The 13,928-nt window shown below is 40.9% G+C and overlaps 1 protein-coding gene across 3 annotated transcripts in view; it reads right to left on the reverse strand.

Annotated features, from left to right (window-relative positions):
* The window catches only part of RB1 (RB transcriptional corepressor 1), a 462,098-nt gene that overhangs the window by 265,926 nt on the left and 182,244 nt on the right, over nt 1–13,928 (reverse strand). The window lies entirely within an intron of this gene.

Below are 13,928 nucleotides of genomic sequence, written 5' to 3' on the forward strand. Positions count from 1 at the left end.
TGCGCTGTGACCTCAGCCTTCGTCAAAAAATGTTATCCCCCAGCAGGGTGCAGCTGTCAACCTCTGGCTGAATGCTGCAAGTCAGCAAACACACAGCACATGAGAGTCGGCCATTGCAATACTTTGAGGCAGAGAGCATGGATGCGCACAAGTCAAAAGTGTCATAAGTGCCCCTGACCAAGAATCTTTCGACAACGCATTCTGCTGTTGGATCAACTGGCGAGTGACCTGCTCCGGATGGAGCATTCAGCCAGGTAAGACAACTTGCGCATCTGAGTTTGCAAGTGGAACGTTCAGAGAAGCTGGTATGATTGTATTCGGGAAATGAGCATTGAAGCCTGCTACATCTTCCTTCCCAAAGAATCCAGGGTTCTAGCTTCTCTGCTTGGGGGTGCCAAGGCATAGTCCCTCGTACTCCTGGCCCTTTTGAGAGCGGGTTCCATCACCATGGAATTGTGAGCCAACTAAGGCCTATCAAAACCAGGCACACTGTGGATCTGGTATTGGGTGTCAAGCTTCTTGGGCATGACAGGGACCGAAAGAGGACTCCTAGTTCCTAAGGAGGACTTCCTTGAGTACCTCATGGAGAGGGGCAGTCACAGATTCCTTAGGAGGAGATGTGTAGTCCAGGACCTTGAGCATCTTGGCCCTGGGCTCATCCTCCACTTCCAAAGGAAATGGAATGGCATCAGCCACTTCCTTAACAAAAGAAGGAAATGAAAGGCTCTCTGGAGAAGACTTTTATCCTTTCAGGTGGAGGGGAGGGTTAGGAAGAAATTCCATAGGACTCATCCAAGGAAAAGTACCTTGGATCTTCCTCTGAATCCCATGAGTGCTCCTCCTCGGTGTCAGACAATACTTCCTGAAGGGAGTATTGAGACCGAACCTGATTCGACATGGAGAAACTAGGTCCTCAAGAACAGTGTTGAGAAGTCAACTCGAGCAAAGCTTCCTTCTCCGACATCGATGGAGTGCAGGCTTGGGTGGTTGTTGAAACCGGGGCTGCACTGCAGGCTGAGGACCAAGCGGGACCAAAACAGGAGGCAGGGTAAGTTCAAGCACCCCCCATGCCGATGCACACCGTTGCATGAGGCCATCCAGCAGCTTTGGGAGCAATGCCCGGATGCGCTCATCGAAGGCCGACACCAGGAGTAGCTGGGGTGCTCGCTCAGGCACAGGTTGCAGAACCATTAGTGTTGATGCGGGTGGTGGATATGTGGAATGCCCTCCCGCGGGAGGTGGTGGACATGAAAACGGTAATTGAATTCAAACGAGTGTGGGATAAACACAAAAGAACCCTGTTTAGAAGGAATGGATCCACAGAATCTTAGAGATTAGGTGGTGATGCCGGTAATTGGAAAGCAAAACTGGTGCTGGGCAGACTTCTAAGGTCTACGCCCTGATCGTGACAGAATAGATATGGATGGATTGGAGTGTAATTTTAAGGGGTTTCGACGTTAGCTTCAGAACTCATTACTGGGGGCAGACTTCTACGGTCTGTGCCCTCAGAATGGCAAGGACAAATCAAACTCGGCTATAAAGTATCACATTCCATGTAAAATGAGTTATCTTGTTGGGCAGACTGGATGGTACCGTACAGGTCTTTATCTGCCGTTATTACTATGTTACCTCGGCTAAATTAAACAAAGAGATGGTGCTTGAAAAAGGGGCAAGACATGGTAAAAAAGAAAAGGAAAGTTCCTGACGAAAGTCAAGGCCTAAAAGCGGCCTGACGACGATGAAAAATAAAAGGAAACTTAAAACCGGGAAAAACAACTAAAAACTTAAGGGAAAAGTAAAGGATGGAGGTTCCACAACAGGAACACAATAAAGGATGAAAAAAATGAATGAAAAATAGCTGAAAGGCATAAAAAAGCTCTCTAGGATGCAATGGAGCTAGTAGTAAATTTAAAACAAAGTGGAGAAAATACTTCTTCACTCAACACGCAATTATACTCTAGAATTTGTCACCAAAAATGTGGTAAAAGTAGTTAGCTTAGCAGGTTTAAAAAATAATTGTATAATTTCCTAAAAGCTCCCCATATCCTTGGCCCAGTGGATTATTATCTGAGAATCGCTGGGCAGATGGCGAGGTCAGGAGGCAGCCTGCTTGAGATGACAGCTACAAGGGAAGAGACATCATCAAACCCTGACCAAAGAGCCCTTCCCCACAGCCATGAGGAACAGGTTCTCTACTTGTGGAGTCGGTGGCATTCCTATTAGGAAGTGTGCTAAACGCACAGCCAAGTGAGGCTCAGTTATATCATTCGGAGACTGTGGGAGAAACTGTGGAAGTCCTGCCCCGGGAAAGCACTATCGCGTTGTGTTCCACCTTGGGGTATTGAGGAGCTGCCAAATTAGAGCTAGAAGGAGCTTTACCTGAACTTGTGTCAGTTGTGCCTATTCCTGAGTTTCTACAAGCAAGCCTGCTGAGGTAACCCTGGAATCCCTGTGGTTGTTGATTTAGGTAAGACCTTGCTTCCACAAATTTATGCTGTTTCACAGAAATTTTCTCAGATAAAAGTGAGAGTGGAAAAAATTGAAACAGAGGTGAAGGTGTTGTCTTCACAAGTAGAACAAACTAATAAGGAGTTAACTGCTGTTCAAAATTTACAAACTTCAATGGTGAAGGATGTGTCTAATTTGAGGAATAAATGTAAGGCTTTAGAAAACTATGTGAGGAACAATAGTCTTTGTTTCTTGAACTTTCCCCAGGTGTCAACTGCTATGCCCAGGGAAATGGTGAAACATTACATGAAGGAAATTCTTGGTATATCAGAGGATAAATTTCCACCTTTTACACAAGTTTATTATCTCCTGGAGAAAGCTGTGGAACAGCAATGAGCCTCTTTGGATGTTTCAGCTATAATGGACACTTTGGACGTAGAAGTAGCCACAGCGGTAATATCTCCTGATAAGCAATGGCTGTTGAGAATGTACTTAAAAAATTGAGAAAAAAAATGTTTTGGGGTTTTAAGATTCAAATATTTCCAGATGTCTCAAGAGATACCCAATGCCAGCACAGGCAGTTTTTGTTATTAAAGCCAGGTGTTATTCAAATTGGGGGAACCTTTTTCTAAGAAATCCTTGTAAATCAGCTACAAATCCACTAAGTATGTTTTCTTGAAACCCTTGCACCTTGGTAACTAAGCGACGTGTCAAGAGAGTGATTGGTACTCTTCATTTTGTTTAGTGTTGTGCTCAAGCACCATGAGTATGTAATTGCCTATTTCTTTTGTTTCATCATCTTCTTTTTTTTTTTTTTACAGTCTTGGATCCTCATCTATTGTGGACTTGAGTGATGCTTATTAGGTTCAGATAGATTATTTTATGTCATTATTTCCTTTAATATCACTTTTCTGTACAAGGGTAAATTGCTTGGATGTATGTTAAAATTCAATAAATATATAATAAACATCTGTTTTACTGTTCTGGGATCTTGCCAGGCAACTGTGAACTGGATTGACCACTGTTGGAAACAGGATATTGGGCTTGATGAACCTTCAGTCTGTCCCAGTATGACAACATTTACGTTCTTATGATCTAAAATTTCATCCTGAAGTTAGCCAGGATGGAGGCTTCTGTACAGAGGGCAAAAAATGAGTTAAAGCATTAAAGCACAAACAGCTAGATGTTTAGTGTGGAATAGAGGTTTTCAACCTAATCCACTTAGCCAGTCACTTTTCAAGGATCACCACAATTATGCACAAGATTAATATACACAATGCAAGCAAAGTTATCTCGAGCACATTTATTGTGGGATATCCGAAAATGTGACAGGCTAGTGTCTCAAAGCAGCAGTAAGCTCACACACAGGTTTAAACCGTCGCTAAAATGGGAACTACCACCGGCTAACCGCGCAGTCCGGGCGGTAGTTCCCACCCCTAGCACGCACCATTTCCAGCACTACAAAAATTAAAATATTTTAATTTTTGTAGTGCCGGTGTGTACCCAGCAGTAATCAGGCAGTGTTGTGCGCTGCACAGTTACCACTGGATCAGCACTGGAGCCCTTACCGCCACCCTAAGTGCCCCCCCCCCCTTGAAATGGGCACCTGGCAAGTGCTTCACTTGCTGCACAGCCATTTCTTAAAAAAAAAATACACCCATCTTTTACCCGCTGCAGTAAAAGGGGGCCTCAGTTCACATCAAAAACACACACCGACACCAGCACAGGCCCACCTTTTGGCAGGCACTTCGTAAAAGGAGCCCTGAGCTACTTCATGATAATCCTTGAAGGGGTTTCAATTCTTCTGTGACCCATCAAGTTTGTTCAATCCCAACTCCGTAGAGTGGAGTTTCAATACCAGTCTCAGCATCCATGATATTTGATGCAGGCTCCACTAACTTCACCAGGATCAAATAGTAAAAATTCTCCTGGTGCCAACATTTTCATGAGTGAGTGCCAAGTGTCACTGTTGCTTCACATGATGATTAATTGGTTTTAACATGTTGCTGCACCACCCACTGCACTGTTCCTGCCTTCTTTTGCCCTCTGTGGCATGAACCCCCCCCCCCCCCCCCCCAAAAAAAAAAAAAAAAAACCATCTAGTATTCACATTTTTACTGGAACCTGTAAAACCTGGAATGGCTCATTCCCCCCTTTAAAAAGAAAGAGACAACAAACAAACAAACCCTTTTTTGGATAGTGAACTACAGATGTTCTAAGATCCAACTTTGTTTATCAGCACTAGTGCTGCTGCTCGTCCTAGATCTCTCTAAATAAGCAAACATCTTTCTACCATTCCTGCACCTACCCCTTTCCAAGCATTGTAAGCCAGAGAGGAACAGGTTCTTTTTTTTTTTTCTCTAAAGTAATCCTTTTTTTCGTTCCAATATTTTTATTGTGTTTTGGAGTCAATAACAAATGGCTAAAATAAAAGCAAATAACCAGCATAACAGATTAACAATAACAAAGCATCAGCATACATGTTCAGACTAAGATTATACAAGAATTATTGCTATAACAAGTCATGATCATACATAAATTCAACTCTAAGAGAGGTTAGTATGTAGTTGATCTAGTAAAGAAGTCTATATTTTATTGTATTTAACAAGTGAGTTATATTTTTCAGCCGCAGCATATTCATATTTAGCTAATATACACACAGAATTCCACCAAGTTAAATACGTTACTTTGGTAAGGTCTTTCCAACAAAAGAAAAGGGTTCTTAAGGCTTGATGTAACATTATGTCTAATAATTGTGCTTGATATTTGTCTAGTGGTGATTGTATCATTAGGGATCCAAATATGACTATGTTATATGTTAAAACATCTTGAATACTCAAGGTAAATGATATTGTGTTCCATACAGAGTTCCAATAATCTTGAACAAATGAACAAGAATAAATAATATGTTTGAGATTTCCAACATCCTTTTCACATGTCCAACATTTATTCATATTATTTTTGGTTTTTGTCTTATTCATTTTGGCGAGTTTAGCTGGAGTCCATAGGGCCCTCTGTGCTAGGTAGAACATGGATTGTGAAATGGACGCTGATTTGGTGGTATTTTGAACCAGAATTTTTCCCATTCTTTTTCATTTAGTTGGGTGTTTAGATCATGTTCCCATGATTGCATGGTACTAGTTGGTGAGCTAAATTTAGCTAATTGAAGTATTTTGTACCATGTAGATGCAACTTTTTTGAAAGACATAAATGATTTGCAGAGTTTCCAGCAAGTGGGGAACTCAGTAGTTAATTTACTTATATCTAATGTATTAGTTACACAATGTTTGAGTTGGATCCATTTATAGTGTTGAGAATTTGTGAGGCCAAATTTTATACATAATTGGGAAAAGGGAAGCCAAGAGTGATCTTTTATGACATCATTAAGGGACCAAATGCCAGCTCTTTTCCAAGCAGTCCAATTAATACAAGAGTTGTTAATTTTGAACTTTGGATTATTCCAGATTGGGATGTATATGGTATGTGTTAAGGGGTGTGTAAGAACTGAATCAAGTTCTTTGAAAACTGTTTTAAGAGTTTTAAACAAAACATTAGAAGAGATTTTAGTCTGTTGAGACCAAGGAAAGAAATGTGTTGGTGTATCTGGTTGCTTTAGTAGTTCAATATGGAACCATGGTGAAGTGATGTGTGTTGTTCCTTATCACACATATAAACTGAGTTTTGTTTTAAAAGAAAGGATATGGCTAAAGAAAGTATGAGAAACTCCCCTGAAGTAGTTAACCAGACTACAGCTGCTGTCTAATTGTATTGTTGGCATAACCTCTGTTCAAGGATAAATTAGGTATATACAATATGTAATTTCAAGTATGATAATTTCCTTAATCTTGGATCCTGTATTGTGGACTATGTTTAGAATGATTTTCTTATTTGAATTTATTTCATATAAATATCATAATGATTTGATTTCTCATATTTCTATTATTATGTTCTTTTATGAATGTTATAAAGGAGAAAATTAATAAAGAATTCAAAAATTAAAAGAAAGGATATGTGGTATTCATAGAAACTAGGGAAATTGACACCACCTTTTAGTGAGCAAGCTTTCAATTTTTTTTAACAGAAATTCTAGGTGTTTTATTACTCCATTAGCTTCAATTTTCTTATATGTTGAAGGATTCAGTAATACAGGGAGCATACTAAGAATGTAATTAATTTTTGGCACTATCATCATCTTTATAGTTTCTAGTCTACCCCACCAGTTGAGCCTTAAAGGGGACCACTTTTGAGTTAATGTTTCAGTGATTTTAATTATATTATCAGAATTATATTTAATAGTATCTTCAATAGTGGGGCTGAAAAGAACTCCCAGGTACTTAATTTGATTTTCATTCCATTGAAAATTATATTGTTTAATAACATGTTTCAAATGTACACAGTTTATAGGCAGAAGTTCAGTTCTAAACTATATACTGTACAATACGTTGGGATTCTACTATTGATATGAACACGCCACATCCAATATTATACATACTGACGCTGTGGCATAGCTATTCACTTCTGAGGCTCCACACACATGCCAGACTTTACTGATAAAGTGATTCTCACACCCATACACAGAATCAACATATGCATAGCCTCTATCCTGCCTTGCCCCCATCTCTGCCAGTTTGCTCTTTTCCTGTTTATTCAGTCATGTTTCTCACTAGGGAGTTGTCTTCTGTCCTGCAGCACACAATTACTTTTCTGATATTAACAATTAATCAATGCCTAACCATCTAAGCTCTTTGTTATTTGCTGTTTTTCTTTTTCTGAAAATTGTACCTTTCTAAAATAGGATTCTTTGCCTCAAATAAACAAGTCATAAAATAGTACTGCTTTCCATTTCCTACTGACATCTTCAGCCAAGGGTTTTGAAAAAGGGAGGCTTGTCAAAATGTTATGAAGCATTATAGAGTAGTAACTTACTACATTTGAAAATAAAAGTGAAGTTACAAAAAAAATGAAGGCAGGCAAATATTTTCGGCTCATTTTATTTGGTTTGTTTAAAAGTGGAAAAAAAAACCAAACATACCTGCATTTATCACATTTTACCATTCTTTTCACAAATGTGCATCCTTAGTTAAGTACCTTAAAAAGGTTCTGGCAGGGTAGGAAGTGGTAAATAAAGTGGAAGAACAATGGCCTTTTAAAAGAAATTATAAGAGCAAAATGAACACGCCTTTATGTCAGGAAAGTAAATATAAGTGAAAGAAAAGGGAAACAGGCATGATTTATCCAAAAAGGTGGCTGATAAATTAATGGCAAAAAGATTAGCATTTAAAAAGTACAAAGGATCTAAAAATAAGAACACAGAAAGGAATATCTGGTGAAGATGAAAGTAGTACAGAAATAGATCAGCAAAAGCAACTGTAGAATTAAAAAGTTAAATAGGTTAAGAGAGGTGATAACTTTTTTCAGGTTTGTCAGTGAAAGGAAGCCAACGAACTCCTCTTTTGTAAGATTGAGAGCACAAGATCAAATGTGAGTATGGAGATAGGGAAAAAACCCAAAACAAATTCTAAACAAATTTTTGTTTGATGCCTCCTGGATTACGCCTGCTAGACCATTATGGGTCTTTTCATAAAGCATTAAATATTTGTTTTTTTCCTATAATGTCAGAATAGCGAATATATTCAGGTAGGTGGCATGGGTTTTCATTTGATAATAACGAGTGGTTAGGTCAAAATAGGTTAGGAATTAGGGAAAATGTATGTAACCAGGAAACTTTAAATATTTTATTAAGGTAGGTGGGAAACGGAAAGTTTTGAATGATGATTTCAATGGCGAACCACTTTGATTCTTTTCATTAACATACATATACATAAACATATACAAAATATATGTATTATGTTCAGTGAAAGAAATGAAGAAGGAATTATGTTGATTGGCACAAGTGCAAATGGTAGTGAGGTAGACACCGTATAATTACAGAAGAGAATGTTTACATGGAATTAGCAACACTGCAAGTGGACAAAGTCATGAGGCTGGATGGGTTGCATTCAAGGATAATAACAGAGCTCAAAAGAGGTTCTGCCAAGTCTGCAGAAGAACGTATTCACAACAGGTACCTAGAAATGTGAGTAGTCTTGTACAACTGGCAAAGGGAAGATATGGTCCCCTTTCACCAAAGTGGTAACAAAGGAGGCTGAAAATTATAGGTCAGTTAGGCTATCCTCCGTGGGCAGAAAACTAATGGGTTGCAGGATACAAAGCAGATAGATATCGTGTCAAATGAATTAGACTGATGTTTCTGATTGGGTGACCAGAGAATTTGATCAAGGAGTGTATTGATTTCAGCAAAGCTTTGATACTGTCCCATATAAGAGGCTCAAATAAACCGAGCAGCCTGGAAGAGAGCACAAGCATGGAGTAAAAACTGGTTGGGTAACAGAAGATGACACAGGATAGTGGTAAATAAAAACTTCACTCAGAGGATTAGTGGGGTGCCCTAGAGATCAGTCCTGTGGCCAGTTCTGTTCAAAGTCTGTTAGTGACACTGTGGAATGGTTAAAAGGAAAACTCATTTTGCAGCTGAAGCAAAGATCTGCACAAGAGTGGACATCCCTGAGGGAATAGTCACAATGAGAAGCAAATCTAAGAAAACAATTTGACTAATAAAATATGCTATTTTTGAACTGAATCTTAAACAATAAATAACATCTTGGAAGCTGGATTTTAATCCCGACTTTAGGGAGTAGCGCAGGCTACCGACATAATTTTAGTCACGAGTATGGATGGGGATCCCCACAGAATGCCTGATACAGCAGTGATCCCCTGCACTCCGGAACAAGCTAAGTACAACTTGAATCCAAGTTCATTTTTTGTCACCTATAAAAGGAGAAGTCTCTGCATAGTATGGTGAAGTGGTAGGGAGGAAGGAGTGCAGTGATGTGTAAAGGGTGTCAGCAGTAGTAAACTGCATGTGAGTTCTGTGAACATGACCCCTCCCTACTGAGCACGGTTAGCAATTAAAAAAGAAAAAAATATTTGACACTTGCACCGTTTAAGCATTGTATGAACACTGGTTTCTTTGTATAACTTTTAGGATTAACAGGTAGAAACCGAACGGATCCTGTTACCCCAGTGGGTAATATATTAAATTTTAACTGCCAGAGGTCACGTGACGCCATGATGCAGGGCTGACGCTGGATAGCTAGGCTCCGCGCACATTCGCCCAAAATCAGCAAATTCGACGGTCCCGAGGAGAGAAACGGCGCTGTCTGGTGTATGAAAGAAGCGGAAATCGATAGCGATCGATAAAACGGCGCAGAGGCACGGCATGGCGGCGAAAACAGTTCGCAGAGAGAGAGACAAGACTAAGCCGGCCGATGCCAAGATGGCCGACCAGCGTGAGATCGGAGAGCTAGCTGTGGGATCCGCGTGGTTAGCAGAAATTACCGCGGAGGTAACTGCAGCGGTTGAGACAGCGCTGGACAAGAAGCTTCAACAACTTTACGATCGCACAGAGGAGGCTCATGAACGTATTGATAGCATGAGCTTAGAGTTGGATGAAGGCCTGCAGCGCATATCAGAGGTAGAGGAGAGCGTGGAGGCACAGAAGGAGTTAAACAAAGAACTGGAAAAGAAAGTGCAGGATCTGGAGGTTAAATTGGATGATTTGGAGAATCGCAGCAGGCGCAATAACCTGCGCCTGATTGGACTACCAGAATCCTTATTGGATAGGGATCTGCCCAACTTCTTGGAAGGATGGCTGCCAAAGACTTTACATATAGAGGATAAAGTATCACAATTCTGTGTGGAGCGAGCCCATCGGGTGGGGACCACGAGGCAGTCAGGGAACAGACCAAGAGTGGTGATCCTAAAGACTCTTAATTTCAGGCATAAACAATACATATTGGATGCGCTTCGAGGTGGGCAAGCACTTACCTATGAAGGGAGAAAAATCCTTTGCTTCCAAGATTATTCACATCAGGTGCAATTGAAGAGGAAATCCTTCGCGCCATTATGCACGGAGTTATATAACAAGAAGATAAAATTTGCACTCCTATACCCTGCCAAGCTCAGACTCACCATAAATGGTGTAACTCAATTTTTTGAACAGGTGGAGGCAGCTAAAGAATATATACAACAACATGGAGAGCTTAAATGAAGCAGAGGTAATGTGCAGGATGGAACAGCGGCATAAAAGAGGACGCTGGAGATTATATTATAGCTTTATAGTGGAAACCAGATTGGGAGAATATTGACCTGACCTTTTGGATTGAGAACATGACTGATGGACTCTTGATAGATTGGACAGATATATTTCGGGTGTGCGGGTGTTTTTGGAGTGCGCCCAAGACAGTGTTCTGGATGTACCTAGCACGTCTCGACGCCATTTGACTGCAGGAGATGACGACATGGCAGAGCTAAATAAACTGCTTTGGGGCTCTTGGAAATGAAGTAGAAGTCAGAAGTCTACAGGGTCTGATCATATAAGAACTAAGTAACATTGGCCACCGGAGGAGTTACACAGGAATGGAAGTGTGAGACAATTAAGATATGATGCTAGAGATATAATACATAAAGTTTTGTATGTTGGGGAAGTTGGGGAAGCTGGGGGAAGAATCAGGAGGGAGGGGGGGATGTGTGATATGTTGGTGGGTGAGTGCAGGTGTTATAGCGTGACTAGTTCTGGGAACAGGAGGGCTAGGGGGGAAGGATAGGGGAATAGGGAATAGAGAGGATACATATGGGAGGGAGGGGGGAGGGATTAGAGGGCGGGAAGTAGGGGAACGATTACCAAAAAATGATAGATGGAGATATGTGAGTGAGTGGAACGTTGAATGGCTGCGACACAGAGTGGTGGGGGTGGTGCTGCTGGGACACCATGTCTACCTGCTTTTGGATAAGAGGCACGAGCGGGGACATGTAAGAGATGACGGAGGTTGATGGGCCTTAAAGTATACTCCTGGAATGTGGGGGGAATATCCTCCCCCATTAAAAGAAAGAAAATCCTTCATAGTCTTAAAAAGAAAAGGGCAGATGTGGCGCTCCTTCAGGAAACACATTTATCAAAGCAGGAGCATGAGAAGCTGAGAACTTGGTGGGTGGGGACCATATTGGAGGCCCCGGCAGTAGGGAAAAAAGCGGGCGTTGTTATTTTATTTCATAAAGCTCTACAGGTGGAGGTGGAACAGGTGTGTGTTGATCCTGAAGGGAGGTATATAATAGCACAGGTAAAAGTGAATGGCAATATATGTCTCATTAGTAATATATATGCTCCCAATGTGTATTGTAAGAAATTTTACCATTTAATCATTAGTAAGATACAACACTTCAACGTTAAAAATAAGATAATAGGAGGGGACTTTAATGTGGTGGCGGACACAATGTTGGATAGATCACACGGGACAGCAAGCACGATGGTGGGGGCCGGTAAAGGCATAAAACTGCTATGTGAAACATTGGGAGTGGTTGATGTGTGGAGGGTATTGCATCCAAATACTAAAGACTATACACACTACTCAAGAGCCCATCACACTCAATCAAGGATTGATTATCTATTGATAGATGAAGAGAGCTTCACACATATAGCGGAGGCCGATATTGATCCTACGATTATATCAGATCATGCGGCTATATATATCAAATTTCAAGATAATACCTCACATAATAGACAGTATAGGTGGGCATTTCCTATGGATCTATATAAGGATTCGGAGTTTTGGACTTATATCAGAGCAAAGTGGAAAGAATATTCATTACACAATGCATCTCACAGGTATACCCCGATATTGTTTTGGGAAGCTGGAAAGGCTGTCCTAAGGGGAGAGATAATAGCGTATAGCATCAGAAAAAAGAGACGAAGAGATAAAGAGATCATAAGATTAGGAGATAGCCTGATACGGTTGAGGAGAGCTTACGGACAGCAATCCGCGGACCACCTTCGTGAGCAATTATTAGCCACGCAGACATCTCTGAATGAGCTATTACATCAGCGTGCTAATAAATCAGCAGAGTATTACAGATACCAATTGTATAAGTTTGGTAATAAGACAGGGAGGATGATGGCAGGATTAGTAAAAAGGGGGAAGGGACAGAGGAGAGTGCTAGCCATTCGGACACAGGAAGGGGGATTGGTACATACTGATGCAGAGATACTAGATGTATTTCATGACTATTATGCTAAGTTGTACACTAAGAATGAAAAGGAGGATTTGGATCCAGATATTTATCTTGAGAATGTTAAACTGCCGAAGATAACAGTGCAGCAGCAAGAAGAGCTAAACAAGCCAATAGAAGTAGAAGAGGTCCTGAGAGAAATTAGAGGCAGTGCATTACATAAAGCTGCGGGGCCAGATGGGTTCAGGGCAGAACTGTATAAGATCTTAATGCAAGATATAGGAGAACCACTGGCAGATGCCTTTAACAAGTCGGTGGAATTGGGGGAATTACCGCAATCCTTATGTCTAGCGGATATTATGGTTTTTTTGAAACCAGGAAGAAATGTGATCTTACCAGAATCCTATAGGCCTATATCACTTATTAGCTATGAAGCTAAACTATTGGCTCAGATCTTGGCTGCTAGACTGGCAACAGTACTGACACATATAGTGGCGCCCCCGCAGGTGGGATTTATACAGGGAAGACAGAGTGGGAAGAATATTAGGTTGATATTGGCCACGATGGAGAGAGTGCGAAGAGAAGGAGGGGAATCCCTCTTGATCAGCTTCGACGCCGAAAAGGCGTTCGATCGGGTTGAATGGGAGTTTTTATTCGCATCGCTCAGGGCATATGGCTTTGAGGGATTTTTTACACAAGCGATATCCATTCTGTATAAGAACCCGACAGCAAGGGTGTTGGTTAATGGTACTTATTCACGATGTTTCCCAATAAATCGGGGAACTAGACAGGGTTGTCCTCTGTCCCCCTTATTATTTGCCATTACATTGGATCCCCTGATTAGAGAAATTCTGGGGAATGTGGAGATAGAGGGGATTAAATTGGGACACCAAGAATTTAAAGTTGCGGCGTTTGCTGATGACATTTAGTCCATTTGGCGAGACCGGAGGAAACGTTGCCGGTGCTGATGGAAGTATTTGCAGAATACGGGGCTTTTTCGGGCTTTAGTTTAAATTTTCAAAAATCAGAAGGACTACCCACTAGCAGCATGGTAAGGGAGAGGTGGAAGGGATCATTTCCATTGAAGTGGGCGGATCAGGAATTTAAATACTTGGGTATAAAATTAACGGGGGACTTGAGAAGATTATATAGAAGAAACGTTGATGAGTTATTAAACTATACAAGGAATCAATTGGATCTATGGGAAGGACTGCCGTTAACACTGAGTGGCCGAATTGGTATGTATGCCATGATGCTGTTCCCGAGATGGCTATATGTCTTAAGACAGCTGCCAATATTGCTACAGATCAAGGATGTAAAGAAACTTAGGAGAATGGTGACTAGATTCTGCTGGGGTGGAAAGAAGGCCAAAGTTAAACTGGAATATATGTATGGGAGTAGGAAAGAGGGAGGCT

This window comes from Microcaecilia unicolor, chromosome 4 (genome assembly GCF_901765095.1).
Source record: "Microcaecilia unicolor chromosome 4, aMicUni1.1, whole genome shotgun sequence".
Lineage (NCBI taxonomy): Eukaryota > Metazoa > Chordata > Amphibia > Gymnophiona > Siphonopidae > Microcaecilia > Microcaecilia unicolor.